Source organism: Microcaecilia unicolor, chromosome 3 (genome assembly GCF_901765095.1).
Source record: "Microcaecilia unicolor chromosome 3, aMicUni1.1, whole genome shotgun sequence".
NCBI lineage: Eukaryota > Metazoa > Chordata > Amphibia > Gymnophiona > Siphonopidae > Microcaecilia > Microcaecilia unicolor.
In genome coordinates, this window is record NC_044033.1 from 392,118,487 (window position 1) to 392,131,551 (window position 13,065).

General features: G+C 40.0%; 1 long non-coding RNA gene across 2 annotated transcripts in view; it reads left to right on the forward strand.

The window, feature by feature from the left end:
* LOC115465153 overlaps positions 1-12,035 on the forward strand; it is an 83,327-nt gene extending 71,292 nt beyond the window's left edge. For both annotated transcript variants that reach the window (XR_003941334.1, XR_003941335.1), the window contains exons 2-3: positions 10,997-11,096; positions 11,817-12,035. This is a non-coding gene — a long non-coding RNA (uncharacterized LOC115465153). The remainder of the gene's footprint in view (positions 1-10,996; positions 11,097-11,816) is intronic.
* Positions 12,036-13,065: the final 1,030 nt, after the last annotated feature.

Consider the following 13,065-nt stretch of genomic DNA (forward strand, 5'->3'; position numbering starts at 1 on the left):
CAAATGGGTACCATCTGTATTTGATATTTTGTGAGCGAAGATATTGGGTGATAGGGCGAAGTTCCGCTCGCCGGCGTAGCGTGATGTTTGCCAGATCTTGATAGAGCTGAAAGCGATGCATATCCCACGTGAATTCCAGACGCTCACGCGCTGCCTGCATGACTTTTTCTTTTATTTTAAAGTCCACGAAGCAGGCAATTATGTCCCTTGGTAGGTTGTTTCTAGTTGTTCCCAGGGACCTGTGTGTCCGTTCAATTGCAATCTCTGTGGGTTCTACTATGATCTGCAATTCTTTCAAGAGGGTACTTGCCACTTGTTGTACTATCTGCTCACAGTCTGTATATTGAGGAGTTTGTGGGATGCCACGTAGCCTGATATTATGTCTCTTACTCCTGTTCTCAATGTCCTCCATCTTATCCCACAGTTGTTGAAAATTCTTCTTATCTTCCTCTTTTTCTGATCAGTTATAGCTTGTATCATGTCCATTTGCTCATCCAATCGGTCCTCTGAGTCTGCCACTCGTTGACCAAGTGACGCAATTTCACCGCGAAGGTCTGCTCCCAGTTTGTTTAAATCGGTACATATTGCCTTAAGTTCTCCTGTAAGCTCTTTCAACCAGTCCCGAATCTCTATCATCGGTTCCGTCTCCTCTGCCTGTTTCATCGAGTGTGAAGAGCGGCTGGGAGCTTTGCAGCGCCTGCTGTACCACTGAGTTCTCGAGGGTTCTCTCCTCCACCATATTTTTCCCCGCGGGGGCTGCTTGCGCTTTCGTTGCGCTTAGGCCTGTGTAAGCGAAACTCACTAACAATTGTTTCGGCGCACGAGTGGCCATGCTCCGCCAACTCTTTGGATGTTCCGCTGCTTCCCTCGCTCCCGAGGTATGTTAAAACATCAAGGTAAACGCTCTTTTTATTGCTATATAACGTGGGACTGCCGGAGCTTTTCACTCAGGCAGCCATCTTGATGCGATGACATCACGAACCCCCATATTTAATTTAGTTTTAAGGAAGAACCTAAGAAGTGCAATTCAGAGACAGACCAGTGGTGCATTGAGCCCAGCAACCTGGTTTTGACAGTGGCCAGGTTGAAAGGACCCAGCAGACCCTAGTAGAAAGTCCACTCCCTATTGTTCATTCATAGAAGTAGGAAACTGAGAAACACAGGTCTATGGAGCTAATAATTTTTTATTGTCTAGTCTTCCAGAAACTTGTTCAAACCTTATTGACCGATGGTCTACACAAGCTTATGTAAATATCTGAGTCTCCTTTTTTATTTTAAAGGAGGGGCCTGTATGTTAGCATATTATAACTGTAGTTAAAAACTATTATACCCCGTTGTTCTGTTCCACTCTGCCAAGAGTATATCCTAGCTGCATATGGTTATTGCTTCATATCCAAGTCATTTTTATTGTCTTCTTGTTTGATCTTCTGTCATCATTTGGTGAATAAGCATACAAGCTCCCATAGTTAATCCAATGCCTAGCAGTCCTGACAAACATGCTTTCTTCACCCTTGTGTTTTACCATCAGAGTTTGTAATAATCTAATCAGCTACCAGATCTTCAGTATAGGAGTTAGAATTCTTTCTCCCCTAATAGTAGGGAATCCATCTAAAGTTAGTGAGGCCTGTAGACAATCAGTATTACTTTAAATCCTATCAGGGCATCATTCATAAAATTGGTTGGGCAGACATCCAGTAAACAATGGGATCCTACAAATTTCCTCATTAGATTACTTTTTTTCTGACCACTGAGGAGGTGAAAGATCCTTCCTAATACTGTATCTCTATCAAAGTCTAACAATTGAGTTTCATTTTGAAAATTACTTATAATTTTAACATGAATTTCTATTTTTTCTTGAAAATAATTAGCTAATTGGATAGCATTAGGTGTGACATTACCAGATATATAAAGTAAATCCTTTGTACTTGTCAACTGATATACCACCAACTGAAAAAGTTGTTTTGTATTTGATATATCATTGCCTATCAGTTTGGAATAATAGTCCTTTGTATCCTTTAACCACCTTATAATTAAATATGAATTTTGTTTCAACTTGAATAGTTCTGTATTAAACCACTTGATTTCCTAGATTTGGTTTTCTTATATTAAGGTGCTATTTCATCCAAAACATTTTCACTATTTGCATTATGATTTTGTATGAAATTGATAGAATCTATGATCTCTCTATTAAAAATTAATTTATCCCAAAACGATTTTGCCCCTAGTGTTTTAGGAAGCTTTCATTTTTGGTTTTCTTACACCTATTTGCTTCCAATTGATAATGAATTGGAACTGAATATCTATAAGCCTGTCATATCATTGAGATTGGGTGAGAAATTGTTGCTTGATTTTCCTTCTTTTTGTCAGGTTAGGTTGCATGTTTTTCAATTTTCTATATTTTATATAGAAGGTCTGTTTTATGGGATACATTTCCTGAAGTTTTGTGCATATGTTCTATTGTGCAATTCAGAAAGTACTTGAAGGCATGCTTGTTTACTCATGCTTTTGCCAATATGTAAAGATAACTGTTGTGGGTGTGAACTTATTCATATTCTTGCTGTTTATGAATTTTACGTTATGTTTTTCTGATATGTGTTAGTTTGTATATGTATGTTATTTTTCTTTTGTTAAGAATTTTGTGTATGTTATTTTGGAAACCACCTAGAATTGTAAGATAGCACAATCTGTACATTTTTTAAATAAATAAACAAACATATAATAATCAGACTTCAAAGTTGAAAAGCATGATATATCTGTAAAGATTATATTTTGTGACAGATTTATAATATAAGCAAATCAAGCTGGTGCTGCAACATATATACCTTCATTTTTAAAACAGATTTTTGAAACTGTCCCCTTAAACCACTCAACCCTTCCCCCTTATACCCCTTATAACCTTTACTTCTCCATCACACCACAGTGGATATCAGAACAAGGCTTAACCCTGAACCCTTAAGAAGTGCCTACAACTTGAAAATCCATCAACTGTCTTTCCTTCAAGAGCATCTCCATTTGGTAGGCAGCATATCAAATACAGAAAGTTGTAAAGGGAGGCCATATCTTCTCCCATTTAGGCAGAGTGCACCACTGATCAGCGATAAGCTTCTCCATCTCATGAATATACCATAACATGTTCCATTTGACCAAAGAGGGACAACAGGGTTGTTTCCAAGTTCTCACCACTACCAATCTGGCATCGTTAAGAGCATTGTTTGATCAATAAACATTGATCTTTAAATATCCCTGGGATTGCCTTATTAAAAAGAAAAGTTGCAGATTCCCAGGGAATCATACACCCCAACCAGCGCTGCATTCTTACCTGTATCGATATCCAAAAAGCTTTCACTTTACAGCAGTTCCACCAGATATGTCCCATAGTGCTTCGCTCTTCACATTTGTGCCAACAAAATGGTGAAGCACTGACATTTTTGCTAAAGTTGTCCCTTCTTGGAAAATAATGAAGATCACTGATCTAGTTAAACAGAAATCTGTTTCTACCATGGGACAAAATTGTCTGTTGTACATTGTTTAAAAAAAAAGTGAAAGTGCTTGCAATTTCTGGATAAGAATTGACTAGCACAAGGTCCATGGAGTACAGGATGATACACAACTTCAAGCCTTTAGTGAGATTGAAGTCATCTGTCATCCTTAGACCTGTTTTGATCTACGTAGAGTTTTTCTCCTATTTCTTTCTGACATGTAAGAATTGACCAGTATATGGAGGGACTAATTTTCTAACAGAATGCCGATATAGTTTCAGAAAGGTGCCTATTTTATGTCTGTTTTATAAAAGGAAGGCCAGTCACCTAAAGCACAATTCTGTAACTGGACACCCGCATTTACATTCCACTTGAGCACATAAATATACAGAATACTAGCACTTTCCTGGGTAAATGTACACCTAGGATTAAATTCAATAAATGGTGGCTAAAAACTTAGTGCCAAAAAATAGCGCTTATCACTATTCTACAAAATTAGGCGCCATTTATAGAATAACACTTAATGCTAGGAACAGCGACTACATTTAGGCACAGTCATTTACACCAATGAAACCCTGCTGTGAATCCCTATGCCTAAATTAGGCACGGATTGCCTTTATTCTATAAAAATGTGCATAAATTGTGGGAACGCCCATGACCCTCCCATGGCCACGCCCCCATTTTGGATCCATGCAAAAAAATTTGTGTGTAAATTTTAGTTAATGCCAATTAGCAACCATTAATTGATATCATTCAATTATTGGTGTTAATTGGCTCGTTATTCAGTTAAATAGCGCGTGGCTAAATTTGCATGCACAATTTTTAGTGACTTTTATAGAATTCAGATGTTAATTTTATCTTTTTTTTTTTTTATTGGGACTTATTAACTGGCTTTATGAAGAGATTCACCCAAGGCAGTGTACAGCAGCTACAGTTTAACATAAAACTTTAATGCAAATAAGGGGCAAAGCAACTGTGCTGTTCTGTAAGGCTGTGCATGAGTAGCATAATGTGTAAATGTAAAGGGGAATTCACCTGGGTAGGACTGCCACTTATGTGCATAACTTAGAAAATGCTGTCAGTTATGTGCACCTCTGTCATATTTAGGCAACCACAATTACGCCAGGTCTATGGCTGGTGTATTTGCAGAGCATACGTATAGACACAGTAATGCCAGGCTATGCTAGTATTAAGAACATGTGAGTAGCCATACTGGGTCAGACCAGTGATCCAGCTAGCCCAGTATCCTGCTTACAACAGTGGCTAATCCAGGTCACAAGTACCTGACAGAAACCCAGATAGTAGCACCATTCCATACTACCAATCCTGGGGCAAGCAGTGGCTTCACCATGGCCATCTCGATAACAGACTATGGACTTTTCCTCCAGGAACTTGTCCAAACCTTTTTTAAAACCCAGATACGCTAACCACTGTTACTGCATCCTCTAGCTACGAGTTCCAGAGCTTAACTGGGCGCTCAGATACCATTATAGAATAGGCTTTCACTATGTGGCATGGGAGGCATAGAATTGCCCCTTAGTGCCTTTATAAAATAGACACCCAAACCCAAACTGTCCCCCTTTTATGTACAAAACATGCTTTACTCATGGAAAATGCTTTATAAAATAATTCTATACTATTTTTCTCAATCCCTAATTTGATGATGATAATTGGATAGAATTAGTTGCTTATATTTTAGGTGCTCTTCTGTGGAGATGAAATCTAGAATCACTTGTAATGTTCCTTCTCAAAGATCATAAACTAAATAGTAACTCAGTACAAAAAGAGTGAAACTTGCTTTTTGCCAGATAGTATCAGATAGCAGCAGGTGCTCTTTGACTGTTACCATTCAGCTGATGCCATCTACTGAAATTTAGCACATTTCTGGCAGTGTTGTGCTGCCGGTAAATGGTGCTGGATGAAAGCATAAGTAACAGAAGTTAGATGTGGGTCTCTTCCCTGTGGTTAAAGAAAACTGTTAGGAGGCAGCAGTATGGGTTCAAAGAGTTTAGCTACATTGGAGAAAGATGGCAGCATTTCATGTCCATGGATAGGTTAACTTAGTCATTGCAGCCTTATCAGATTCCACAACTGGAAATGCTCTGCAGCAGTTGCATCTTCTGAACTTAAAGCTAGCAGTGTAGCAGATAAGAGCAGGCCAGAGTCAGAAGAAGGAACCACTCGCATGTAGGCCAATAACCAGAAGTAGAGGTGGTAATATGATGGTCCAGCATTAGGAGAAGAAACAAGTTGTACAAGGATCTGCTCCAGGAAAATGCTATACAGGCTACAAAAGTAGGAATCGTGGCAGGAAGGGGAGCTGACATATTCTAGATCAGATGCAAAAGTAGATGCCCTGAGCCAAAGCACATAGTAGTGGGAGAGAGAAGACCAAGAGGTAGAGAACTGTAAGGGGAAAGAGAAGGAAAGTAAAAGGGAGATAGAAAGAAGTAAACGGTAGACAAGATATTAGTAGGGAATGTGTAAAGGAGGCAAGGAAGGGCTGGGGAAGTTAAGGGATCAGGTAGGAAGGGAAAGGCACGTTTGGGAGGGAGATGAGGAATTTAGAGGAGGAGGAATAGATGAAGTGGGGAAGAGAAGAGAGAACAGAATAGAATGGAAAATGTGAGAAGCTGGTAAAGACTGTTAGGTAAAAGGAGGAGACAAACATAGAGTCACAATAAGAAGATTGAAAGTGGGGGGGATGGCATAATTACTTTAGGAGGAAAAGAGATGGCAAAGCACAGAATAAAAGAGTAAGAAGGAAGGAAATAGAATGGCAAAGAAAGAGAAGTCAAGAATCCAGATTAAAATATAAAAAAAAAAATAAATGGAAGACAAACTTTCTGTGCACCATTGCTTTCTGAATCAGGAACTTGAACTGATCTGGCAGGACTCAAAGAGTGACACAGTGGGAAAAATACCTTCAGACATTACACAGTTGTGCTTCCTTGGGGCACATCATTGATAGGCAACTGTCAGTTTATGCACTCACAGCAAACAAGTCCCAAAATGCTTGTCACCAACCCTATTTTTTGTACAGATGAAACATTTCAGTACCCGACAAACAAGATGTACCTAATTATGATGGAGCCACAATTTAGAAATGTGTTTGGATTTATTAACCTTCTTTATGAACAGATTCACCCAAGGTGGTGTACAGCAGGTCCAGTTTAACAGAAAACTTAAAATTTTAACAATATAATAATACTAAAATGATCAAATACAAAAATAAATATAATAAGGGCTTCTTTTACAAAGCCATTCTAGTGATTCCCACACGGCAAATGAGAGGGCTTCCTCTCGTTTACCACACAGGAATCACTAGCACAGCTTTGTAAAAGAAGCCCTAATTCAGGTAAACTTGGAAATGATTCATTGCTGCCAGCAAACTGAATTACTAGTGACTGACGAGCATATTTATTTAATATTCAGACTATAATCTTTCTAAACATCAAGTTTTCATAATAGAAAGATTAGCTGGACTGATAGGTAAAGGTAGTCTCCTGTTTGCAAGTAGCAAGTCATGAACGACTTATGGGAGCTACTACTTGCATGGTGGTTTATTGGCATACTTTTAGCAGAGTAGTTTGCAAATTCTAAGTGCATTGTTTATTTTCATATTAAGAAGGATGAATCTGAGGATAAAGTAATGCAGCAGAAAACTGAGGCATCAGTAAGGGCAGAAACATTTTTGGACACTTTAGGTGGCACTTAGAACCTCCAAGATCTAATTTATGTTCTTTTTTTTATCCCCCCCCCCCCCCCCCCCCAATTATTTCCAGGCAACAGTAGCATATAAAGAGGCTCATTTTCCAAGCACTAAGACTTACAAAGTTCCATAGGTTACTATGGAACTTTGTAAGTCTATGTGCTTTGAAAATACGCCTCATATGTAACTTTGTAAGTCTAAGCGCTTTGAAAATGAGCACCTGAAAGTTTAATAGAGAGGTAAAGCAGGTATATATTGGGGCTCATTTCAAAGCACTTAGACTTACAAAGTTACATACATATGCCTCATTGTCTTGTAATTTCTGATTGATGCTTTTGTTTTATATGCTTTTACTATAATTGACAGAGAACAGCATTGTTAGATCTATGGAATATAAATGTGAAATTATTTTAGTTTAAAATTTACATTTCACCTTTGGTAATAAAAACCGCCTCAAAGAGGATTGCAACAATCTTTTAATCATATAATACAAAATGGTATGATACATTAAAATACTATGTGTTAAAACCTATCCATTTTGCATTTGAAAGCAGAAAGGTCATAACCCCCCCCCCCCCCCCTTTTAAAACAAAATCAAAACAACTCCCTTTAAAAAAATTAGTGAAAATACATTGAAATAATAACCTGAGAATAAACCCACAGTCCCATCTCCAGCCTTCTTTAAAAGCATACATGATTTGCACTGGAAAGCATGTACATCAGTGACCATTGTGGCACTTGTTTTTGAAGCATACAGTGGTGGAAATAAGTATTTGATCCCTTGCTGATTTTGTAAGTTTGCCCACTGACAAAGACATGAGCAGCCCATAATTGAAGGGTAGGTTATTGGTAACAGTGAGAGATAGCACATCACAAATTAAATCCGGAAAATCACATTGTGGAAAGTATATGAATTTATTTGCATTCTGCAGAGGGAAATAAGTATTTAATCCCTCTGGCAAACAAGACCTAATACTTGGTGGCAAAACCCTTGTTGGCAAGCACAGCGGTCAGACGTCTTCTGTAGTTGATGATGAGGTTTGCACACATGTCAGGAGGAATTTTGGTCCACTCCTCTTTGCAGATCATCTCTAAATCATTAAGAGTTCTGGGCTGTCGCTTGGCAACTCGCAGCTTCAGCTCCCTCCATAAGTTTTCAATGGGATTAAGGTCTGGTGACTGGCTAGGCCACTCCATGACCCTAATGTGCTTCTTCCTGAGCCACTCCTTTGTTGCCTTGGCTGTATGTTTTGGGTCATTGTCGTGCTGGAAGACCCAGCCACGACCCATTTTTAAGGCCCTGGCGGAGGGAAGGAGGTTGTCACTCAGAATTGTACGGTACATGGCCCCATCCATTCTCCCATTGATGCGGTGAAGTAGTCCTGTGCCCTTAGCAGAGAAACACCCCCAAAACATAACATTTCCACCTCCATGCTTGACAGTGGGGACGGTGTTCTTTGGGTCATAGGCAGCATTTCTCTTCCTCCAAACACGGCAAGTTGAGTTCATGCCAAAGAGCTCAATTTTTGTCTCATCTGACCACAGCACCTTCTCCCAATCACTCTCGGCATCATCCAGGTGTTCACTGGCAAACTTCAGACGGGCCGTCACATGTGCCTTCCGGAGCAGGGGGACCTTGCGGGCACTGCAGGATTGCAATCCATTATGTCGTAATGTGTTACCAATGGTTTTCGTGGTGACAGTGGTCCCAGCTGCCTTGAGATCATTGACAAGTTCCCCCCTTGTAGTTGTAGGCTGATTTCTAACCTTCCTCATGATCAAGGATACCCCACGAGGTGAGATTTTGCGTGGAGCCCCAGATCTTTGTCGATTGACAGTCATTTTGTACTTCTTCCATTTTCTTACTATGGCACCAACAGTTGTCTCCTTCTCGCCCAGCGTCTTACTGATGGTTTTGTAGCCCATTCCAGCCTTGTGCAGGTGTATGATCTTGTCCCTGACATCCTTAGACAGCTCCTTGCTCTTGGCCATTTTGTAGAGGTTAGAGTCTGACTGATTCACTGAGTCTGTGGACAGGTGTCTTTCATACAGGTGACCATTGCCGACAGCTGTCTGTCATGCAGGTAACGAGTTGATTTGGAGCATCTACCTGGTCTGTAGGGGCCAGATCTCTTACTGGTTGGTGGGGGATCAAATACTTATTTCCCTCTGCAGAATGCAAATAAATTCATATACTTTCCACAATGTGATTTTCCGGATTTAATTTGTGATGTGCTATCTCTCACTGTTACCAATAACCTACCCTTCAATTATGGGCTGCTCATGTCTTTGTCAGTGGGCAAACTTACAAAATCAGCAAGGGATCAAATACTTATTTCCACCACTGTATGGACATCTCAAATGACCGAAATGAATGTCCACGTGCTTGAAACCTCCAAATCCCAATTTTACAAAGGCAGAATAGGGACGTCCAACACTGCAGTCTGTCCAGATAACAAGGGGGCATATTTTTGGGCATGATTAGATAAGACCTGAAATCTAGATGTCCAACAGCAATTACCAATGGAGAAGAAATGTCAATGTCTATTTAGACCCGTTTCAGGAATGTCCAGGTTACAGAAAAGTGCTCTGATTGAACAGCTGTCCACTGGAAGGATTCAGGCATGACTCCTCAATCTCCCAGTAATTTCTGGCCCCCTCCCTCTCTCTTGAAAGTGAAACTGGAAGGGGATACCAGGCTGTATGACAGCTTCAGGTATTATGAGCATTCTTAACAGAGCAGGAAGCAGGACTGAGGAGTAGGCTAGGAAACATAAGAATAGCCATACTAGGTCAGACCAATGGTCCATCTATTATTATTATTTATTTAGATTTTCTTCACACCTTTTTCAGTAGTAGCTCAAGGTGAGTTACATTCAGGTACACTGGCTATTTCTCTAGTCCAGTATCCTGTTTCTAACAGTGGCCAATCCAGGTCACAAGTACCCAGGTTCAAATCCCATTTCAACTCTTTTTTTTTTTTTTTTTTTTTAATTGTGAGCCCTCCAGAAACATACCTATTGTACCTAAATATATAAGACACCTGCAAGCCTGAAGGCTATTGAAGTTGTGTACATTCAGGTACAATAGGTATTTTTTTCCGTTCCTGGAGGGCTCACAATTACAAAAACAAAGAGATAAATGGATGTCCATCTCACCTATTTTCAAACAGGCTGTATCGTGTTTGAAAATACATGTGAGATGGATGCCCGTTTTTGAAGATATGACTTGGATGTCCTTTCGGAAATGCCCCTTCACTGCTCCATAGTGCACATTTTACAGCCAGTAAGCGTGCCATATAGAATACTACTGTATTGTTTTGTTAACAAAATCCATAGGAACTACAGGAGAGATGTATACAACATGTTATATGTCATGTAAAGAATGCAGATCCCTTCAAAGCTGTGGCACTCATATCACAACGGTCTTTACATATTTTATGTTGGGGTGGTAGTATAGCATCTGACACACATTGTCACCAAGTGTATATATTTCTGTAACGCCACCATTGCCTATTTGCATACTGGCCTGTAGGACCAGCTGTTTGCGTGAAAGTTGGATGTCCAGTACATAAAGCTAACTGAATGGCAGAACAGCAGCCGTGTGTGGATAAGTGTCCACTTATTATGCAAACAAAGCGGTGGGGAAAAGTGCATGAAGCATACTTAATGGAGAAGATGAAACTTAGCAAACTAATGATAGGGGGAAACATCCATGAAAAGGAGGATGAGAGGTTGCTGTCAAAGAAGCAGAGTACCCTGACCTTTGTCATCAATCACTATGTTCGATCTTATGGTCCTTATAGGGAGTTCCGGGTGAGGAGAGCAGTAGAGACCCTCAAAGCCTTCGGTGTCTGAAGCCTACCCTCATTCAGAGAATCAACTGACAGATGTGTTTTACCAGAGGTAAGAGTCTGCCCCATTGTGGGATGAGTGTGCCTCACAGATTATGTAATGAAATAGAAGAGGTTAACCAAAGCAGCAGTATAGAAGACTTAGCTACGTGCATTTTGTAGAAGACGACATGATTGCTGTTGACAGAGAAGTCCACATGCATCAGTAGTCCCTGTGTAGAACATATGCTGTTGTGTCAGAACACAGGGTTCCAAGGGATGCTTGTATTACAGATGTGTACCGAGAGGCCCCTGGCCACATAACAGCTTCTACCCCATTACAGAACAATATACAACTTCCTGCATGGTATTTAACCCCAAGACTGAATTGTTGACGCTGCTTGTGGGCTATGTAAGAACAGATCTATTCCAGTTACCTCACACAGACAAGCATTGTCCTGAATCTCTGCCAAGGGTGCTCAGAAGCAAGTAATTTGTAACTGCAGTGTCTAATGTCTGTTAATATATCTGAACTTGTGACCACATGTCATATGGACCAATTATGACCCTGGCTACCATATTAACCAAATGAATAAGCTCATGTATTACAATGAGAATAATGTATTCACGGTGCCATTTGATCCACTGGATCAGACATCTAGGTACATACTGCTGTTCATGGCTCAGCTACATGCAGTGCCTCAATGCATGTGGTTGCTTCTTTATAGTGTCCCTTACTCCATGAGTATTATCAGAGCTGAGCCTTAACATCTGTTTCTTTATTTTTTCGCAGATGTTCCAAGCCTGGCAGCAGCTTGGCCTGCAGAGAAGGAAGAACAGCAGCAACAGGGCCAGGGAGCTGAAGGCTCCTCTTCTGAATAAGTGAGAGGGAGAAGAGGAGGAAGGTGGAGAAAATGAATCAGGGGAGGAAGATGAAGGCAATGGTGGACAGGGCATGCTTCACCCCTTCCCTCCCCTCCCCTCCCCACCAAGATGGTTGTCTAAGATGCGATACCCCTTCCCCCTGGAATGACTGAATAAATTACTTTTATGTAATTGGTCATTACTGTGTGGTTTTATTTTTTCATCACATCTCCACTGTTGGACTTTTGCTTGGAAGCATATTGGAGACATTTTGGGACACCTGAGCATATTCAACTATACTTAACAAGCCAGCAGATAGTGAATGCAGGGGCAATTGGCCAGTCATTTATGGAGACTACCACACTATGACATGTGTTCAGTCAGAAGAGCAAAGCAAACCAGTATTTCTGTATACCAGCCTCTATGTAACATTCTAAAGAGCTATATAGATTAATGGGCTGCAATCTCCACACAGCCTGTGTCAGGGAGCATGCCAGAAAAAAATGGGTGACAATAACCTCTTCAGCCATAGATTAATGACCAGCAAATATCTCATGTGAAAAGGCATAATGCACATACAATTATTCTATTGGCTTCATGCTTCCAAGGCTCCTCTTAGAGATTACATTAGATTTACTCCACATCATGGTTGTATGTCCTAATCCAACATACTTACATGGCCTAACATTCACATCTCTGTTGGGTTGTAATCAACTGGATGCTACACTCATCATGCACCTGTATTCTGTGGTTCCATGTAACAATAGAGCCATTACAAGCCAACCCTTTGCTGGACACATCAATGAGGTCTGTACTAGGCTGCACATATTGGTTTGCTATTCGCTAAAACAACTTATGAAATCTTATAAAATATTATAGAAAAAAGTGTACAGGAATTGGAGAGAATTAAAAGTCTTTAGTTACTCACCCACCATCACAGAAAGAAGTGTTGAATTTTCCGAAGTCTACCTTAATAATAGTTTATGAGCTTTACCTCTGGTGGAACACATCTGTCAGTTGTAAAGTTATAACAAAACTTACAAAATCTAACATCAGTACCTCTGGTTATTATAAGTAATTAGACTAATTATATAAGGAAGGAAAGAGTGTTCCTCATACAAAGGTCACAGAACAGAGAGAAAGCAGAGAAAGAAAGAATGAATGAAAGAAAGATTCAT